General features: G+C 28.7%; 1 protein-coding gene across 4 annotated transcripts in view; it reads left to right on the forward strand.

The window, feature by feature from the left end:
- The window catches only part of LOC126843551 (octopamine receptor beta-3R-like), a 92,241-nt gene that overhangs the window by 42,271 nt on the left and 28,401 nt on the right, over window positions 1–21,569 (forward strand). The gene's annotated exons all lie outside the window — the stretch shown is intronic.

Below are 21,569 nucleotides of genomic sequence, written 5' to 3' on the forward strand. Positions count from 1 at the left end.
CTATTGGGTGTTTTTTATGTATCTACATAAAAAACCAAAACCGAGAGGAACATAGGAATTTGGTTCGTGTTTGCTATTCACATAATCACGTATTTATTTATTCGTGCCCGAGACACTTGACGGTAAGATTTAACGCTACTATAAAATACCAAGGGACCGTTCCACTGCAGTAAATCTCAGGATATATATAAATATATGTATATATAGATACAGATTTAAAACAACTGACCCATAAACATTACGCGCTTAAGAGCGGCTTTGTGGCCTATGTTTTTTTTTATAGAATATTGTATAATTAGTACGTTTTAGACGATTTGAAATTCAATAGACGTTGAATACACCTTAGTAGCAGAACCCGTTTTCTTTTGAAATTAACAAAAACCAATGGCTCGCAACGGGGTACTGTTATTAAACGCGACCATATTTTCCGACTGGTAAAATAAAAACGAAGATCTATCACTTGCAACAGCTGTCGTTCTATAATCTACTAGTTCCAGCAGCCAGTTAAACAAACGCACGTTGTACTCTATCCCACCTCGTATGTTACTCTACCGTGGTCAGATGGGTGTGTGTGTGTGTGAATTTTGTACGGTTCGTTAAGATACACGTGGACCGTCTGTTGTAAGACGGCGACAATCGTACAAGTACAGTGAAAACCGATCGATGCACGGGCTCGGGACCATATCAATCATTCTGTGCGGGGGCGAGGAAGGAACGGGCACCGGCAGAGACAGACCATTGTGTCTACATTTATACTTCGGAAGGCTGATGGATGTGGGCTAATAACAAAGATGTTTGAATAGAAGTATACATGTATACGTTTTCTCGGGAGAGGCGTCCGGAAGTTGTATATATTATTATTGCTATTAAAAAAAAAAAAAAAATTGTATATATAGATTGTTTTATGATAATTCAAAGACATTATTGCAAAGAACGAAGTCGAAGTTCACAAAATTGTATTAAAGAACGTCAGGAAACCGTGTCACCCAGTTATTATGGTACTTATATATAGGTACATTTGACGTTTACGAAAATGTCATATCCAATTTCGGTCATTATCGAACGGTTAGTTGTCAGTTTACATTTTCATCGTTTGAAATAAAACGAAAATACACACATTATATTAATTTTATAACCCAAATATTTTCAATTCACGCGCATACCTATTTGCGTTATAATATTATATTTATTGAAAACTCAAACAGTTCCGTGAATTTACCCTTTTCGGGTGGTCTCAAATATATAAAAAAATAAAGATACAACTTTTTTATGGACGTGTCAAAACAGTAAATAATAAATTATGTTGTTGTTACATTTTAGCTAATAAAATATTCATAAAAATATCATTCAAGTAGATATAATTTATAAAACGTTTGAATTTAGAAAAAAATCGGTATGTAATTATTTTTCATAAAAATTAAATACTCACTAATTAATAAAATGTTCCCTCAGTCATAAACAAATAAATAATAATGTAACCCACTTTAATATATATGTTTTTTTTCTTCTAAATAATGTAGTATGGTATTTTTCTTTGTATTATTCATGTAATTATGTTTTGTTTTAAAATTTTCATAGCTAATAATAATACAAAAATAGAAATCGTAAAATACTCGGTGTTCTAATAATTATTATGTAATTCTAATTTTTCTATTCATTTCCCATATAAAATAAAGAATTGACAGCTTCTATAGATTTAGTCAAGTCAAATTAGAAATCGTCCCTAACCGAGAGTCTTTATTTTTTTGTTATCTCCTAAAATTTGGAACGTTTCCAATGTAAAAAGATACGACTAATTGACGTGTCGCTGACAAATGATTATTATATATTATGATTGCTAATGGTATATAAGTACTTTGAAGGCTTTGACTTTTGTGATAATAACTTATCCAAAAATAATTTTCATGGATAAACATTTTTTTAAATTAAGTTAATGTTATGATTTGGTTTTCATAAGGGTTAAGAGCTACTTGTTTGGAATACCTATTTCGAAATGAAACAATACGGTTCTCATAACTTGATTTTCACTTTCACATCATCCCTCTTTTTATACCTCGAAATAAAGGTTAAAAATGTTTTATGTATTGCCAGTTAACAAAAACTGTAAAGACATCTTAAAATATATATCATTACTTAAGTATACCTTATCGATATTACCGAGAAGACATAATATAATACCAAGTGAACGAATAGTAATTTCACTTTACTTGGTATCATTCAACTTATATTTTACTTGTTGTAATAGTTTCTCGAATAGTACATTATTAGTACATGGTAAGTGTATTTGTTATGTGTTTTGTTTTATTTGTGGAAAAATCATTATACAACTGAAGAAGAAAAAAAGGAGTAGCCGGTGTAGCGGCAAACGGTTATTTTATTCTAGAATCGTCCAGTTTGCACCCCAGTATGAAAATTTGAACCATTATTCATTTTTTATTTTAAAAAAACTCTTATGGTTTGTCACTAGAAATGAAATATCAAAAAAGTTAGCTAAGGGCCATTATACTGAAGTTAAGACGCACTATACATTTTTGATAACTGCCGAAATATATTAAAATGTACTTTTTTTGTTCTTATACGAACTACAACAAAAATCCATTTATCAACATTGCTTACGGTATAGATGTAACATTACACTGTAATAATTTAATTTTGAAGTTTTTGCTGTACACACGTTCACGTTAAAAAAAAAAAGGAGTTTTGCTCACCTACGTGCTTGGACTCGCTATAATAATACAAAAATCAGTATAGTGGACAATTTTGCACTTTTATTAATCCGTCACTGATGTATTAAACTTCCGAAAGTTTGCACGGTTTCTAGGTGAGTTGAGTATTTGACTGGAAATAGCTTTTGAATACGTGTTTTACTGTCAAACTAAATCACCACCATGAACGATCAGGTTCATAAAAATATTTTGCAAAATTCGTTTATATAGTTTATCAAAAGAAAATCCATCCCCACTAAAACGGCGTTGTTAATAATATCATTATAAATCTTTTCGGTTTGCCACTTTTTAGCTCTTTTATCACTCGGAAGTCTACAATTAACACAATTTTAAAATGTTGTTTTTACTTGGAAATTTGTCGGTTTAACGTCCTCTTTAATACTTTGGATAGTTCGTGTTAAATGACTTTTAAACCTTACGGATAGACCTTGTGATCTTGGGTGGCAAGGCGTTTTGTTTCCATCGTGTCTTAGTAAGGTTTAATAATAATTAATTAAACCACTGTTGCATCAGTGCCCACAAGCTTTACAAAACACAGACCTTACAAAACCGTAAACTCGTCGGGGTACGCCAAGTATGGAACATATTAATCAATACAGAGATTAATAACGTCATGTAAATACTAAAAAACTATAGGGTTCTTATGGGATTTGAGCTTTTTTCGAGAGTAATATGTGATTTCATTATTATCGTATTGAAATTGACGCTGGACAACGTGAATTTTATTCCAAACGCAAATTACAATTTAAGTCTAAAATTGAGCCAGCGGCAAAAGCAGATTTCCCTTGAACTCTTGTCAAGTTGACAGCGTTGTTGTTCATTACGAAACAGTATTAAACATGTGCTTAAGGGCTTTGTTGCCCCGAATCGAAATCATTAAATTCCTTATAAATCCAATGTTTGTTGTTTGCATTTCAGTGTTTCATACTCATCAGTTCTCACGTTGTTTATTGCATTTAATCATTTCCGTGTTCCTTTTTAATAAAATATTTTGAATCTATTTTGAAATTATATTAAATCAACATCTCTTAAAAAAAAAAAAAAAACTAAAAATGTCTAACTTATTATATTTTATAATAATACATCTATTTAGACATAAATATATCTAAAACAAAACCATATTTATTCATTCAGTGTTAAGCTTTTTTAATAGTCGCCGTTCATTGAAACTCTGCCCGTTTAAATGACACTATTACTTTTTTTAATGTTTAACATAAAAAAGTCAGAGAAAGAAAAATACGAAAATGTTTCGGATATTTAATTCAAAATGAATCCTACTACTGCATAGTTAGTTGGTTTAATTGTGCTGGAATGACATTCCGGATTTATGTGGTCTTAAATCTAAATAAATTACTTGAAAGTTAATACCGGAAATGCGTACTGGTGTAAAAATAATACCATTATTATTATATGTTGTGACGGTTCAAGCTTCACCCATTCTCTAAATCGTGAAATTCCTTCCATTTTCATTTGTATACACGGACTTAACAGTATATCATTAATACATAATAATTTCAATAGGGTTTGATCATTTTAAAACCGAGATGTAAAATTCAAGGGATTTGCCTAATGTTTAATTCTTTATAATATATATTACTAAAAGTTGATATACACAATTTACAAAACCTATGCTTCATGTTAGATTTTTAAAATTCAATTAAGGAACTCTAAATAATTTAACATCCTCGATATATACCATTTTCCTACAAACCCTTTTTTTTTTATTTCGAGAAAGTAAATAGCGCGTCGTATTTTAGGGCGTTATTAAAGCGAATAATAATGCATTTCGCAGAAAGACTTTTTTATACGTCAATATTAAATAATAATTTAACACGTAACAAAAAATAAAGCCGGTAGTTTCTTTCATAAGGCTACATAGGCCAGTTTCTAAAAAACTCAAATGTGTTTCGCAAAAAACATAATTTTGACAAAATTTTACTTATTTAATATACATTATACTATAGCTAAAAAGTAACGAGGCGGCGTGCAAAATAAATTTAATTCAATAATATATCAAACAGAAGTGATTTGATGAACGATATTTTTTTTAAAACACTAGTGACATGGCTTAGACTCGAAGAATTAGAAATGTTATTGAAAAAATATTTAGTATTTATTTTATTACATAGATAGATTTGTTACATTATCTATAGATTCGTAACGAAGCGTTTTTCGAAGAAATTATTTTATTATCTTAAAACTGTATATATTATTAATAAGTATTATTCAACATATCACATAATTCCAAAGAAACCGGTTAGGTTAGATACTTACTACTTTAATAATATAGTATAATATTTGGGCCATTAGTAAAAATAAAATATGTATAAACTGTTGCCCAGTGGTTAACGGTGGTATTTGTTATAAACAGAGTAGATGACAATGATAAATATAATAATTAATGACCACGTTACAAATGTGTACAAGTGTAGTGTACAGGCTTTTCCATCTATTTTGTTTTGTATACAACTAAAGACAATTTTGTAAAGTTTGATAAGTATTGGTCTTAATAAATCATTTAAATGAATGCGTTATTATAATATAAGTTATAATATGAACCGTCTCCGTTTCACCTTCACCGGAAAATAACTTTTACATATCATTAGTTATGAACTGAATGTTTATAATATTATTTATACCTAATGATGCTTTTATTCAAATGTTAAATAATCAATTGCTCGACTTTGGTAAAAACTTTTTATTTTCATACAATATAAAACTTTGAGCTCATTTACTATGATACAAAAATTAAATATATTATAATTAAAACCATAATATACATCGTTAAAATTTACCATAATAACAACTAGGTATAGGATTTACATAATTATAACACTATATAAAATCTTGAATTAAGTAGATTATTTAAACAAAAATCTAATAAACTCTTCAACAATATATAATCTGAACTACCTCATTGATCTATATGAACATATAAAAAACATATGAAACCATAGTTTCAAAGAAATCAAACGAAATGTTTAAAAAAATATATGATGACTATACATAAAAGTAAATTATATGAAATATTATTTATCCTTAATTATACAACAATTACATGGTTGCTAAAGAGAACCATTTTATCTAAAATCGATATAAATAAAAACATGTTAATTAAATAATATTTTCTAAGTATTATAAATTTAAGAACTATAAATGAATCATTATCCAATCCTTAATATTATATTTCTAACATTTTCCGTCAAATTTATTTTTTTAAAAAAGAGTTTAGAAAATACTAAAATTTCTAAATTGCTCTGTCGGTGAAATACGTCGTTTTGATGTCTCGAACTGCTGTTAAATTTGTATGCGCTTTTTTTTCATTTTGTTTTATAACGCAACGTTGCAGTAATAGCGTGCACCTCCCTAGCGCATGCAGTAACGTCTAAAGAGAAAATCGATTTCACGCGAGCTTTGGTAGTGCAAAAAGTGTAATTATGCTGGTAAAGCAGTAGCAACTTTGCAGAGATGGGTTTCTCCTTCCGTTTTACTTTCAAAGTAAGACTATTTTAGTCCACACATAAATATTACACAATTTTTTTTTAAAAACTTTTTCATTTAAACACAAATATAAATAGTGTAACTTCTACACATTTACACTTACCATTATCAGTATCTATTGCAAACTTGGCTATTACATAATTCCATGCACTCCCGTTTTATATTCGTGATACTTGAATAGTATCATCCAATTTATTTCAAAATAATTATCAATCAGTTAAACGCTATAATAATTACGTACACAACAATGCTTTTGAGTGGTCCGAATGTTTGCACTTTAATAATCCCACGATCTAGATACTTTAAAGTAGGATATTAAAAACTTAACTTCTTTTTTAACCTAAACATTTAATTTTATATCGTTTGGGTAAGAATTTCCCGGGTTTTAGGTTGTGTCCTTTCAATCACTCCAACTATCTTGTTCTCACCGAGGTGTCTTGAAACTTATAAAATATGTATTTAAAGCCGAAACAAACCAGTCAATATTTTTTTAATCACAATAAATCGCAAGTCGAATACGGTACGTACTTATTTTTCCTATCTATAAACGTTTTTAAGACTAATTCAAACAAGCTACAAGACTTAAACAATATCATAATATACACAACTTGATAGATTTCAACTTTCAATACTTTATTTAACTTAAATAACGACAAAGAATTGTTTCATCTTTGAACAAAAGCAAAGAGAATAGTATATTAAATTGTTACCTTTCGTAGGATATACACGATTTCAGACAGAAAGATTTAATAATGATAATATAAATACATTGACATAGTTTCGATAACACCGTGTTGAGTCACAAGAAAATATATAAATATTTATCAGACCTAACCTTATACCAATCGCCGTCGATATTTAAGCAAAATAGGTTATACCTATACCGGCGTTTGTAAACATCTTGTGCTCGCATCAAATAGTTATATCTGCTCTGAAACTATTACAAGTAACAACATTTACATACTTTTCTCATGGCGAGCCTAAAAGTTTTCCCTTTGGCAAATATGATTACATTAAAAAAAAAAAATTACAATTTATTAGTTGAAGTTTTTATTTCAATGCATATAAACTGTTTTTATTATTACTTTTTGCGCTTTTTACGTAACATTTAGCAAAGGTATTGACTATTCTATAAAGTGTTTTTTTTTAAAAACATTTTTCCGTATAAATAAATAACATTATAGAACGTACCATAGAAAAAAAGTTACCGTAAAGCCCAATCGGAACAACACAATGACACTTAATATTCAAAAGATCAACGTTTGAATGACGGTGTTTTTTAATTCAAATTTTCGAGTTCTGACTGACGTCATTGTGTATTTATGGACACTTCGAACCGAAATCTACACCACCTAAAATAGAGCCTAATGGTACGCCACACTGTCTAATTAGAACGCATTTGACGCATTGGCAAAAATTAAATACGCCGGCGTGAAATATTTATGTGTTATAAATTATATATATAATATTCTCTATTGTCGTTGGAGATTGAAATTAGTTTGATACATGCACGAATTCTGATAAATAATTGAAATTATAAATAGATAATACGCTAATAAATCACTCGTGCAATGATGTATAGCGCTTTCGGATTTTAGTCTGAAATCAATCGAATAGGGGATTTTCATCGTGCTAAAATGATTAATTGCGCTTTAGTTGGACAAAATGTTATTTTCTAGCGAAAAGCTATCTAAGGTGGTACATTAGTCGTCTAGTTAGGTCGCTGCTTAATATTTTTTTAGAACGTCGTTATCATAATATTTCATACCGCACTGAAGTGTATATCTCTTTAACCTGTAAACGCATAGCGCATCTCTTTACTTCGACTTGCAACTTTTCTAAATCGTTTAACTGTTTTATTTCGATACAACAATTGTTTGAACTGCCTTGGTTTTCGTGTTAAAGATCATAATGATAACATTATAAACTTATAAGTTCTTACATTTCTTATTGGTATTGTTTGTTTTAATAAACCGTACACGGAAAAAAACTTTAATCACATCAGCTATTATCAAATTTATTTTGGCCGTTTTATTTTATGGTGTGAGGTTTGTGTGTTTATTTTTTTCCATTTTAACTTATTTATCAAAAATAGTGTCGTGGTTAGTTAAATGGAACAGCTTGTCGAAAAAAAACAAATTTGCACTAGTGTAGTAAAAGTGAAAATCTTTTAATCTCGATTATCTAACGGCGTGTGCGAGCAAAAGTTTTCGATATAAAATAAGGACTTGAAATCATTTGTGCCCGTTCGTTTTTCTTTTCAACCATTTTTTTTCTCATATCTCATTTGTCTGTTTACTCGTTTTTGCGAAGGGGGAAATATCAAAATACTTAGACTCTTCCTAATGGACGAAAATGAGAATGCTGGGTAAGCAGAGGTCGGCCAGATCAATTCTCGGTAGTCCGGCGCTCTCGACCCTAGCCATTCAACCGACCATTTGCCTTTGTGGATTTTCTTTGGACAAATTAATAACGTTTATCTATATAATGATGCATACATTATACTATTCTAGTACAAATTTATCGGACTAACGACTGTGTTTACAATGTGTGTCGAGAGAAACTTATTGTTGTTTTTAAATCAGATTTTTTCTTAATTCGCATTTACACAAATTAAATGTTTAATTAGTTATAATTAAATTATTAATTATCATTATTTAACAATATAATATAATAAATTACTAACTTGCCACTAGTGTTGCCATAGACGATACTGATTTTAAGGACTTTGACAAAATACTAGTACAATATATAGTTTAATATTAATTATTAGTTTTAATTGAGTTAAATAAGTACAAACTATTCGAGCGTGTTACAACTATTTTTAGAAAAATTATATTCAATTGCGTGTGGAAATAATAAATAATAAAATACCCTTTCGGTCATAATTAAGACTAATATCAAATGTACATGATTATAAAGTATAAACGTTAAAAACACACGCACGTAAACGCTACATAAAACCCCTTTATACCCTTTATAAAAAATAATAACTTACACCTCGCTGTGCATAATAATTATTCTGTTATATTTTTACACGGCTCTGGGGTTACTTAATCCTATACCTACTGGCATATTTTTTTTTTTAGTAACCCCTAACTATTTAGGGGTTACTAAGTTAAAAAAATCAGTTAAAAAAATAATTAGTTTTAACTAGATATGTAATTAAAAACTATTATAGAACAGTACCTACTGATTATGCTGTAAAATTAAGAAAATATTTGTAACTAATATTGATATCTATTTTGTATTATATCCTTCTTCGGCGATTGTCTAGTGTTGTTATTTTTTAAATTAATTCTTACACTTAAAGCAAAGCAAAAAAATGTATATTTTTTCTAAATTTCTTGAGACATTTTCTATAAAAATGCTGTACATATGATATTTAATAATTTTGTAATTGATAGCAACATATTTGATTCTAATATAAGTTCTCGGTTATTATTTATTCCCAAATGAAGTGTATTCACAATTACTAAAATACAGATTTACATAATTTTATAATACTTTGTTAAACACATCCTTATTGATTAATGATTAATTATTTTTTATAATATTAAGAACTATTATATTTTTCATAATTATAACATAATTTTAAATTTTAATTATTGGCATTTAAGAAATTATTATTACTTCAATTTTGTAGTAATTTCTCAGTGTAAAGTCTATTTAATTAAAATAATAAAATATGACTAAATAATGGATATTATCCGATTTGTTTTTAGAACTGTGTTACGAGTTTTAGTCATACGACATATGAGCATCTTTTGGATACATTTTAGGAGTTGAATTACAAAAGTTAATATATTAATAACATTTGTATGTTTATAGCGTATGCAACATCTCAAATGTAAAAACTTTAATATCGTCAACGTTTTAAAACATAGTTTTTGTATCAAACGAATAAAAAAAAAAATTAAGAACACAAAGTAATTGAATTGAATCGGCCAGAAACCCTTTATGTTTAAAAGGATTCTGTTTGAAGTTAGCCGAGTGTCTGAGGGAAATACGATTCAATCAACAACCGGAGTGAGTATCATGTCTCCCTGTGGTATATTCTTTTATTGACCAGGAAATGTTATTTAAAACAATAAAGTAAAGTAGAGTACATGTTGTTATATTGTACCACTCGTGTGGTGTCGATATAGATTTTCCTAAAATTAATGCTAGGATAACGTTTATGGTTCGCGACTAACGGTGTGAACGTGAGCAGGAATAAACTCGAACAACCATGTCGGCAAAATATCCTGTACAATTTTATTAATCCCTCGTTGATGTTTGTTTTCGCCCACGATTTTACCGTTTAATATACATAAACCGTGTCCTCGGTTGGGATTTCCCTGAAAAATATGTAGAGTACCTACATTTTATTCACCGACTTGGACGAACAGAAAGTGATAAAGAGAGAGAGAGTGGGGGGGGGTAGGGTAACACTATTATGTCACTCTCTCTCTCTCTCTCTCTCTCTTTAAAGCACCCTCTCTCCCTTTGGGGTGGGCGGTTTAGAGAGAGAGAGAGAGAGGGAAAGCCACGAGGAAATAAAAACCTTTTCGAACGATAAAATATATACAATGACAAATGCAAATCCAATTCCGTACAAACACACCAAGTGAACTGTCGGTGGACGCGGATTAGGTGCATCGTGCATAATAAGCCACAGTGTGCACAATGTATATATGTAAACTAAGCATGTATACAGCTCTACACCGGCATAGTAATTACGTATGCCTTGACTGAAACAAAGTCAACGGGCGCCATATCGATTGGCCAATGCAAAATGGGTCAGTTGGCCAACCGCATACGTCTCGGCGGCAAGCACATACATATTGTAAGGGTTCATCGCGATTTACCATCATCATCATCATCAGACGATGGTCGGTCGTATAATGGACTGGCAACGCATCCGGTCTCGAGACGCGTCTGGCCTGCGTTATTGCCGCGGTAAAGTAGTGCTCGCCGTATAAAATAGTATATATATATATATATATACTATCCGTACGATCTCATCGCGATAAATCCCAGAGTATACCCGCCCAAAGGTACAATAAAAAAAAAAAAACACTCAACACTTTACGGTGTCCTTGCACTGCGTTACGTGTCAGATCGGTCAAAACAAGGTATCTGCATTTAAACGTAATATGCAATATAATATTTTAATTTGTAGGAGTATTATTTAAAGTCTTCCCGACCATGTGCACAAAAAGATTTACCGACTTTATCGAAGACATCGTTACGATGATTTCCAAGCCCTGCGCTGAATCGTCCATTCAAACCCGTCGGCGACCTGTTAATACAAATATATCTCACGTGGTGTAACGTTAATACGCGGACTTACCTACAGGTACACCTCGACGACACGTCTAATCGTTTTTGATAAATGTTAGACAACTTGTAACTCGTAATAAACCCGTGACCTTTTTCACGCCTTATTCGACATTTAAATGTCTGTCAGTTATTATTTGTTTACTTATATTTAATTTGAGTGTTATGCGTGTGAATTGTAATTGAATTATAAGAAATCGATCATTAATCCAACAACGACACATTCGGTATTATACATTTTGGTGTACACATACTATAAGAATGCTTTAGTGTTGAGGCGTTTGAACTTATTAAGAAAATCAATAAATATTGTTTTATTTCAAAATGTTCCTATCATCTTGCTTGATTAATTTGCTAGACCAGTTTTTGCATTTCATTATATAATATATTTTGCATGGATTTGCGCAATAAAAACAAAAGTTAAAAAAAATATATTTAATAAAAAAAATATGAAAGAAATGTTGTTTTAATTTTGAGTTAACAAAGAGCGCTTATTTTTTTCTGTATGATAATTCATACATTTCAACGTCAGAAAAATGTATACATTTATCATAAAGATTTTATTTTTGTGTAAACGTATTTGCTCTGTAATAATTATTTAATTATAGCGTCTAGATTTAATGTCAATAATAATCCAAATGGTTAGCTTTTTTTTTAATTACGGTTTGTTAGCTAGAAACTTGCCTTTTATAAACTGAAAAGGGGTGTCTGTTTTGAACTGAAACAAGAATTTTGTTTGTCATGACTATTGTCAGGCTACTAGGTCACTAGAAAATAAATAGTAAAAAAGGAAGCATCTTATTCACTCATGAGTTGAACATTTTTTACTAGAATATTTCTTTAATATTATAAAGACTTCGTTATAAGTTTTACTTTTAACTTTTATTCTACAAAAAAACTATTTCTGTGAAAACGTTTATTTATTTTTAACTTTTATATTAAACAAGTATTTTGTGAACTTTTAAAATATCATTCATGACTTAACTTAAAAAAAACAGCAATTCAAGAGAGACTGCAAACATTTTTAGTATTACACCTAACTTAACCTAATCTAATATCATACCAAACCTAACCAACCCTATCCTTATATGAAAAAATATTAATTCTTCGAAGAGAAACTACAGACTGTTGTCATTTTAACATTTTCAGTTTTATACAGAATTTAACCAATCCCAACTAATCCTATTATTTGTCTTTTATAATATTATTTAATGCGAATACCTACTTTGGCGATTATGTTGTCATCTTCATCAGAAAACATTTAAACTATATCGCTAATAACAGACTGCTGTTAGTGATAAATATGCATTAATAATGTAAATAAACGCATTTTGAATTTGGAAAATATTTTTTAAATGTTCTGAATCTCCTATTTTTTTTTTTGGGGGGGAGGGGGGTAATTATACTAGAACTTGGCTTAAGTACACTAAATATTACATTAATATTCTAAAATTTTATAGTTTATATTAATTGCTACATCAATTAAAACAAAATGGAACGAGTGTTTTATTTTAGTATTTTTTTATTGTATTTATGTTATAGTTATAGCCGATACAAATCATATTTTATAATTTTAGTCATCAAATTCTATGTCAATCGTGTGTACGTTGGTGTGTACACATATCATTCAGATATAAAACTTTCCTTAAAAATTACTAGTATTGATACACCGTTATAGGCATATATATTATAAAAAGAAAAACAAGATTGTTGATAATAATTGATTTGCTCCCAACTCGCTGAGCGTTAGTTGAAATAATGTTCATCGATGCTATCTTTGCGTTCTGTCTTTTATGTTCATAATTTTCGGGTGAGTTTGTAAAACGTGCCAAAAGAAGTCAAATGTTTTAATGTATCTTTTTACTGTATGGTAATTTACTAGTATACATATTTTTTATTAATCCCGGTAAACTACAGTGTTTATATTTTATGGTATATTACAATGTCTAGGCTGCTATATGTGAGTAAATTAACAGTCAACAGATATTAGAAAATATTTTTATTAAATTGTTAATTAATAATTACGATATATGGGTAGCAACGGCAAAAAATTTGAATAGGCAGGTGAACAACTCTAATTGTATCCTCTCAAATACAACATATATAATTTTAAGCACATTAGTGGGCATTATAATGTTTTTTACCGATATTTTTAATACTTGTATAATCTAAACATTCGCACCAAAAAGTTTGTAATTTTATCACTATCATTTTTTAATAACACAAAAAACAGAAGTATTTACTATGCATAATAACATTCCGGATATTTAGTATGACAAAATATGATTGCATAATATCATATTTTGTCTTCAAATATATCTACTTAATATTATGTTACATTTTCGATTGAGCAGCGAAGAGGGTTGATAAAATGAGAAGAATAACCCAAGTCGAAAGTAGCGTGATTGATAGTGTTGCATCTGTGAGAAATAAAAAACGAACTAAATGTCTGTAAGCGATTGGTAAAAGCGGTGCATGCACCGTTAACGTAAAACGATAACAGCAAGGTCGAACGCCTTTCAGGAACCCATTAAAATACGTCTTTGTGAAAGAGGAAAAAATAGATTGCGATTTTATAAATAAAACGATACTTTACACCCAATTTAAGCAAACAGAAAAAAAATGGAAATTCTGATTAAAAAATGAACACACGTTTTTTAACATTAATACCAAAAATATCATTAGTTATTGACAATATTTTGTTTACAAGTATTTTACACGAAATCATTGAATATATAATGGAAAAAATAGGTTTTTGAAAAATTATTACCATATTCTCGTCACTAACTATTCAAGTTTCATTTTTGTTAATCATTTTCAAGGTAAAATCGTTTTTTTTTTGCTAATGTATACTGCGCTTTATTTATAAATATAAACATGTTTTCTAGACTATATACTAAAAAAAAAACTTTTGTTAACATATCAATGTTTGTTATATGTGCATAAAATATACCTGAATGTTTTTAATGATGCTTAAATGTATAATGAATTATAAAAATTCCAATGTAATATATTCTAGGTATGCATGTACAATCGATAGCACTAGTAAAAAAAAAATTACTATTTTTAAAATAACCAATTTAGCATGTAGTATAAATTTTTATCCGTTTCCGGTCGCGTTAATGGAATGTGAATAATTACTGTTAAATTGGCTTAATGTGCAGTGCCTTTTAATTAAAAAACTTTTTCCCTTTAAATAATTTTGAAGTATACAAAACAACAACTACATTTAAAAACGCATTTCTTTTAAACATTTTAATTTACAAATGTATTACTTGTAAATACTCCCCCATTATTATTGTACTTATAATTTTTTGTTTATAAAAAGTAAAACTCGATCATTATTATTATTATTATTATAACTTTATTTTTTGTCTTATTTTTAATGATTGTCGAATTGTAAGATAAAGGGATAAATATATTGCACGGCGTTATGAATAGGCAATTTGAGTACATAAATGTGCTAAATATTTTTTGTATCTAAACTGAACAAACGCTAATGCTATTATTGACTTTCGTAACCAATATTATATTATTTTGGTGTTAACATTAACAAACAAAAAATAAATCAATTAGTTAATACAAAAAGCTAGTATAACAAATAATAAAAAAGTGTTAACGATAAATATATTTTTAAATATTTACCAAAAAAAAAAAAGTGAATGTAAGTGGGTAATAATATAATACTTATGTACATTTCCGAGTATTAAAATAATAAGGGTTTATTACTTCCTACTCTTAAGTGAGTTGTAAGTGCTTCGATGAAATTATTTAATATTCTAACACCGTTAAAAAATAATTAGGCAATTACAAGGTTCACAATTTTATGTTACTCGTAATTTTCCAGTAATTTCGTTAAAACAAATAGTTTATTGTGTTTCATTAAAATTTTTCGCGTGAACGGAGTTATTATTTCTAATAATCAGTAATTACGTTTAAAATGTATATACATTGCTGTATTTTATTTATCAGCTACGATTAGCTACGATGTTTTGTTCCAATTTCCAAAATGGCTATTTTATACATATTTTGGAAATTTTAGGCAGTCGACATGTGCCGATTATTATTAAGTATTGCATAATCAATTTCATACTAACAGTTTATACACTGAAATTTATTTGAATTGTTTCAATTAATTATTGTACATTTTTTCGCTGTACTTACTTTAGCGCCGTAGCCAAGTGAAAGGTGACGGATTCACCTTTAAAATCTTATTTTAACAATGCATATACGTGTAAACCACGAACAGAATATATTGTGTCAGAAACAAGCAGCGGATGTAACAATAAGTTAATGGTTTTCCTAAAAGAAAAATCGGTTAAGCAATATCTGTAATTTCATGTACCTCCAGTCTGTCTGCAATACATGTCTAGATACGGTACTGATATATATATATATTTTTTTTTCTTTCAAAGTTAACGTATTTATTATTTACAGCATAACATCGCTTTATGATCTCAGAATATTTCTTTGCTTGTCACACCACATCGACTTTGAAAGGCGTAAATAACTCATAGACTAATCACTCTGAAGAACAAAGTTTTTTCTTGCAATTTCCCACTGCAAAATTCAAAAAATAATTCACTTCGAAAGTGTACGGAAATAGCAAGCAGTCAAGGAAGTATCAAATTTATTATGTTATAATATGTCTTATAGATAAATGTAATTACTTCTAATTATTAAGAATAACCGTAGATAGCCGGTAGACCATAGTTTACCTTAAGGATTATTATGTGTATTGAACTAAACAGACCAGAACACCCGATCAGAAACACAAGCCTTTAAAATATTATAGTTTCTCAGTAATATAGCATCTTAGAGGAACATAATATCAACTATAGTATTACTTATTCTTCTCAGACCTATTCGAATTATTACAAGTACCCTAAATTTGATTATACAACCCAATTCATTATTTATAAAATAAAAAGTAATTTTATTCAATAAATGTTACTTTTAAGTGTCAATACTGATTTCGTGGTAGAATATTGCATGAGAGTTATATGAAATATTAAGTTTTTTAGTAGAGTTACACTAAATTATTATTATCCATTAACCCGAATAATGTGTTATAAGAGATTAACTATTTGAAGTTGTCGAACAAGTAAATTCAATAAATTATTTTAAGATTAGCTTTTATAATAATTAGCATTCAACAAAATAGTATTATAATATATATAAGTAGGTAAAACTTAGAACTCCAAATATATTTAACTTATAATAATATTATCATCTGGTTTTTTTTGTAATTGTATTTATTATTTATATACATCTACTTACGTTTATATTTTAATTAAAACAAAATGAATCACACTTATGTACTCATTGTATGCATTGTACTCGTTGTAGTTATCCTATACAATATTCCAAAAATGTATAAAAACTTTTTAAAAAGTTACACGCATTATTTTACTGTTGATTTCTTCTGTGCTAACCATAGCAGATGCCGGGTCGATAACTGCTATTAAAACGAAAGCCAAAGGGTCAATTTTGAAATAAAAACTTGATTAAAGTGGTATCATACAAACGAGTATTTACACAAAGTGACCCTACTGCCGAGTTAAAAGATACACCTAAGAGATCATAATATGTTGTTCTAATTTAAATAAAACAAAAAAAGTCATTGAAAATCGATTAAAGCAATATTTGATTTTCTTAATTTTAATTCTTAATACAGCGTAATGTAAATGATATCTAATTACTGTGATGAAACTTCGTGTGAGTTACAAATCCACCTGATGCTACAGCCAAACCACTTGCGAAAACTCCTTTAACTTAAGTTCAAAGTTACTTCCATTAGACATTACATTTTTGTATCAATACAGTGGCTACTTCTAAGCGCTTTAATTTCCAACATTGTTTGAATTTAACAATAATAATTAATAACTATAACTCGCAGGTAATCAATATATGCTAATCTACGAATTAGCGAACAGTACTACAAGTTGTATAGTTATAATTGGCTAATTATAATAATACATTTGGAAAACTAACCCACCGTTCAAGCACGTACCTGCAATATAACAAATAAAAGGTAGGCACATTTAAATCAATCAACCCTTTTTGATGTCCTGACTAAACTTACAATCAGTTGGATACTATTTATCAAAAGATGATCGAGAGAAATAGATTAGTGTACTTCGTAGAAAACCAAGGTGCGCGGATAATAAATTTCTCAGATTTTGGGTCCTTCAGATATTTGCAGACTAATCGGCTCCTCTTTACCTTTAGCGGTCTATCAACCGTCAATTTGATTTCGTAAAATAATAGTTTTTGATTGCAAAACATTATTTATGTCTAAGTTGTTAAAACAATTTTATCACTAGTCGGATCAACAACTAAAAACATCAAGTGTTGTGTTCTAATTCTATCTGTACACAATCAATATTTTAAATGTTTCAGCTTTAAAAAAACAAACTATTATTATAATTTATTGATCGACAGTGATTTAATATCTAAGTTAGTGGCAATTTTTTGAAAACAAATTGCAAACACTTTAAACGCCATTTTTTTGTAAAAAATGTAAAAAGAATGGAAAAAACATTGATATTTGTGTAATTCAGTACTGTATACTTATTTCACAACGTGAGACTGCATGGAAATACTAAAGACTCATATCTACCATCTGTCAAATATGTCTTGCCCTTAATGGGACTGCATTTTATACTACAATAGGAAACATGTGCTTTCCAAAATATATATACATACTCAAGTCTCAACGAGAACATGCCACATTTTCATTTCTTACACTGCCACTCACAGGCAGGTTAGGTTCACTCATTGCTCGTTAGACATGTACAGAGTTTGTAGCTATTTGTTTTTTTATGACAACTATATTTTTTTGGTTTAACTACTGACCAATTAACATTACTAAATATGATCGTTTAGCTAACACAATAACTAAACATTTTTGTTCAATTATGATTCTACTTAAAATTAACATTTATATTAATTTTGTTGATACTAGATTAGTAAATAGTTGACTAAACTAAAATAAATCATAGATGACACAGTGTCTTAAAGTTTAGTGATAAAAAAAAATCTATAAATTGATATTACCTAGAGAGAAATTTTATAAGTATAGACCCTAAACTTGTTTATAAAAACTTGAACTAGAGTAGTGGATAAAAAGTTTTAAATAATTTATACACTTATGTCAGCGGAAAATTTTTTTTTATTTAATGACAATTTCTGTTTAAAGTTAAGAATAAAGGTGAAAAGATGACTTATTATATATATATATTTATATATATGTATATGTCTGTGTTTCATGTAAATAAATAACAACTAATAATTAATTAATTTTTCAAACAGTTTTGGATTAATAAAAACCAGAATTAGTCTGTTAAAAGATATTTTTGGCATGTGGGAACAAACAAATCTAAAGCACTAATTTAATGTTCAAACACGTTTTATTTTTATAATTTTTTATAAAATAATTTTTATAAAATTTAGATATGAGTATATATTTTAGCGATGTATCATTAAATAATTTACACTCGAGTGGTGTTCGTTTTGTTACAGCTAAATAAAAATTGTGAAAATGGCCATTGCACCTTTTTTTTACCTCATTCAGAAGTCTTTATAAAATATATATTCTCATGATACCTCAATGATACATAATTTCCTGAGCTGTTTTTGTACTGCGAAACCTCGTGATTCATTAATGTGTCAATGGCTAAAAAAACCAAAATCATTTTTAAAAAGTTAGCACGTTGTGCTTGAACAGTCATTATAATAAAAGTGGTTTATACATTTAAAAGGTATAAAAGAGATAAAATTAAAATCACCTTTAAGAAAAATGACTCTATTTAAATATATAAACTGTGTTAAAATACATTTGTCTTTTGTTATTAATATAAATGCATCGTATAAATGTCTGTATTGTCATACAACTTTACAATAATTGTTTTAAGTATTGACGATTAAATAAAACGAATTTGTTAAACGGATCACTTTGAAATTTGTTATTTTTTTTTTCAATTTAATAATAATTAGCACACAAATTGATTTTAATTAATTTTAACATGACAGTCTCTAAACATAAATATTGACATACTATAGATATTTCCGGTGAACTTTTTTAAAAACGCTTAAACCATACATTATTCTTTTAACTAATAGAAAAATAAAATAACCATAAGCGAAAACATTGATTAGCATATTTTTAAGTAATTCTGTTCACTTGTCCATTTTAAAACGGTTAATAATTAACGGCTGCCTCCTAACATGTCATCATTCATCTTTCATACACATCCTATGATATGACGTATAAGAACCATTAATAAGCCACCTTTTTGTAATTTTGTTGGCCTAACTAAGATTGATACATAAAGTATGCAATTAATTTCAAATTGAAACGAATAACAATAGAAATATAATGTTGGGGTAAGGCAAGTTTAGTTTAAAACCCTAACAGAGTATATTTTTATGTCTCCAACTCGGATGCAAATGTCCTTTATGTACAATAAACTATTACCACGACAACGGTGTACATTTAGTTTTTTATTTATTGCCAGTCATCTTAAACGTGTTAATTACATTCGATCACCAACAAAAACAAATTTTCCTCGCGTTCGTTCGACCTTCTCGTAGGCGTCCAACAATTATTTCAATAGGTACCTTAATTAATTTAAAGGCGTCCCGGCGAGCACTTAGGTAGGGTGAACAACGTCGATTCGTAGGGCGTACTTGGACACATAATACCATAAAAAGACAAAAACTAAACTTAAGGGGATGTGCAATAGGCACCACTTTTCTAGTGAGTAGTCAAATTCATGTCAAACTTGGAAAATGCCAATAATCTTTTCGAAAATGATTATTTTTAACAAAAAAATCTCTTAATTTTCTATTTTTAAAAAACATAATTTTGAATTTATCATACCAAAAATCAATAATAAATTGAGTAAGACCTTAGTTTGAAAAATGCTAAAAAATCACTTCAAAAATTATAATTTTTTAAATTACAGATATTCAATTATATAGTCTGAATAATAACATGTTCTGGTCAAATAAACAATAATCTTGTTGCTTAGTTATTGCGCTTGTTTAGTGTCGTTTTTGGCTAGGTGGCCAAGGCTAAAGCATGTTCCATGCTAAAAAAAAGAAACTTCTTAGATATCGAGTGATTTACGGTTTTGTAGGCTGGCAATGCATACCTTCAAAGTAGATGTTAGAAGGGAACCGACTAAGTGGCCCCTAAGTTTTATTTTATTTTTTCGCTATTAAGGAGTGAGTTGCAAATTTTTTCATATTGGTTGCGATTAGTTGCAAATAGGTTGCTCAATATTTGCAAAAATCTGGAGTTGGTCGGACAAAGTGGGAGGGGAGGGGGGCTCCGTGAATTTGGTCCCCGAAAGAGTATTTTGGTAAAACGTGTAGGAAAAATTATTTACAAATTCTTAAAACCAATTTACAATTATTTAAAATGAATTTACAAAAGTTTGACACTAATTTGGAATTGATAGGATAATATAGGGGGGCCAACTTCATGTATATCAAAATGTTCTGTCAATGCTTAAACTTTTAAAAAATGAAATACGTTTATAACCCATCACTCCTTGTCATATCCTTGTTAGCTATCAAGTCGAATGTAATATTCTATCCAATACTAATGACATAAACGTACAAACAAATTCAAATTTAATGTAAATATATGGCAAAATATCAAAACATGTATAGATAAATATGTATATTTTTATATATAAAAAGTCAGCTCCGTCAAAAATGGATGTAACAGTATTTTCAAAATGTTTTATTAGTTTTTAAATTGATGTGTGGCTTATTTATAGGGGATATATATTATAAATATTTCGAATATTTCATAACATAAACCGGTCATCTGTCTAATTCTAGTACAGTAAAGATGATTATACATTACATAATTAATGTTTTCCGCGTGTATAATTTTAGTGTGAAAGCTCTAAAAGTCGTAGGTCGTTTTGTGAAACATGATTAATTATCATTTATCGCGATGTATACTATTAATATTATGTTATTAACTATAATATCGATAAGTAT

The sequence above is a fragment of the Adelges cooleyi genome, unplaced genomic scaffold (genome assembly GCF_023614345.1).
Source record: "Adelges cooleyi isolate 19-005CV unplaced genomic scaffold, UGA_ACOO_1.1 ACOO_flye_CR_arks_rails_tigmint_CR_PRNA_574, whole genome shotgun sequence".
In the NCBI taxonomy this organism is placed as follows: domain Eukaryota; kingdom Metazoa; phylum Arthropoda; class Insecta; order Hemiptera; family Adelgidae; genus Adelges; species Adelges cooleyi.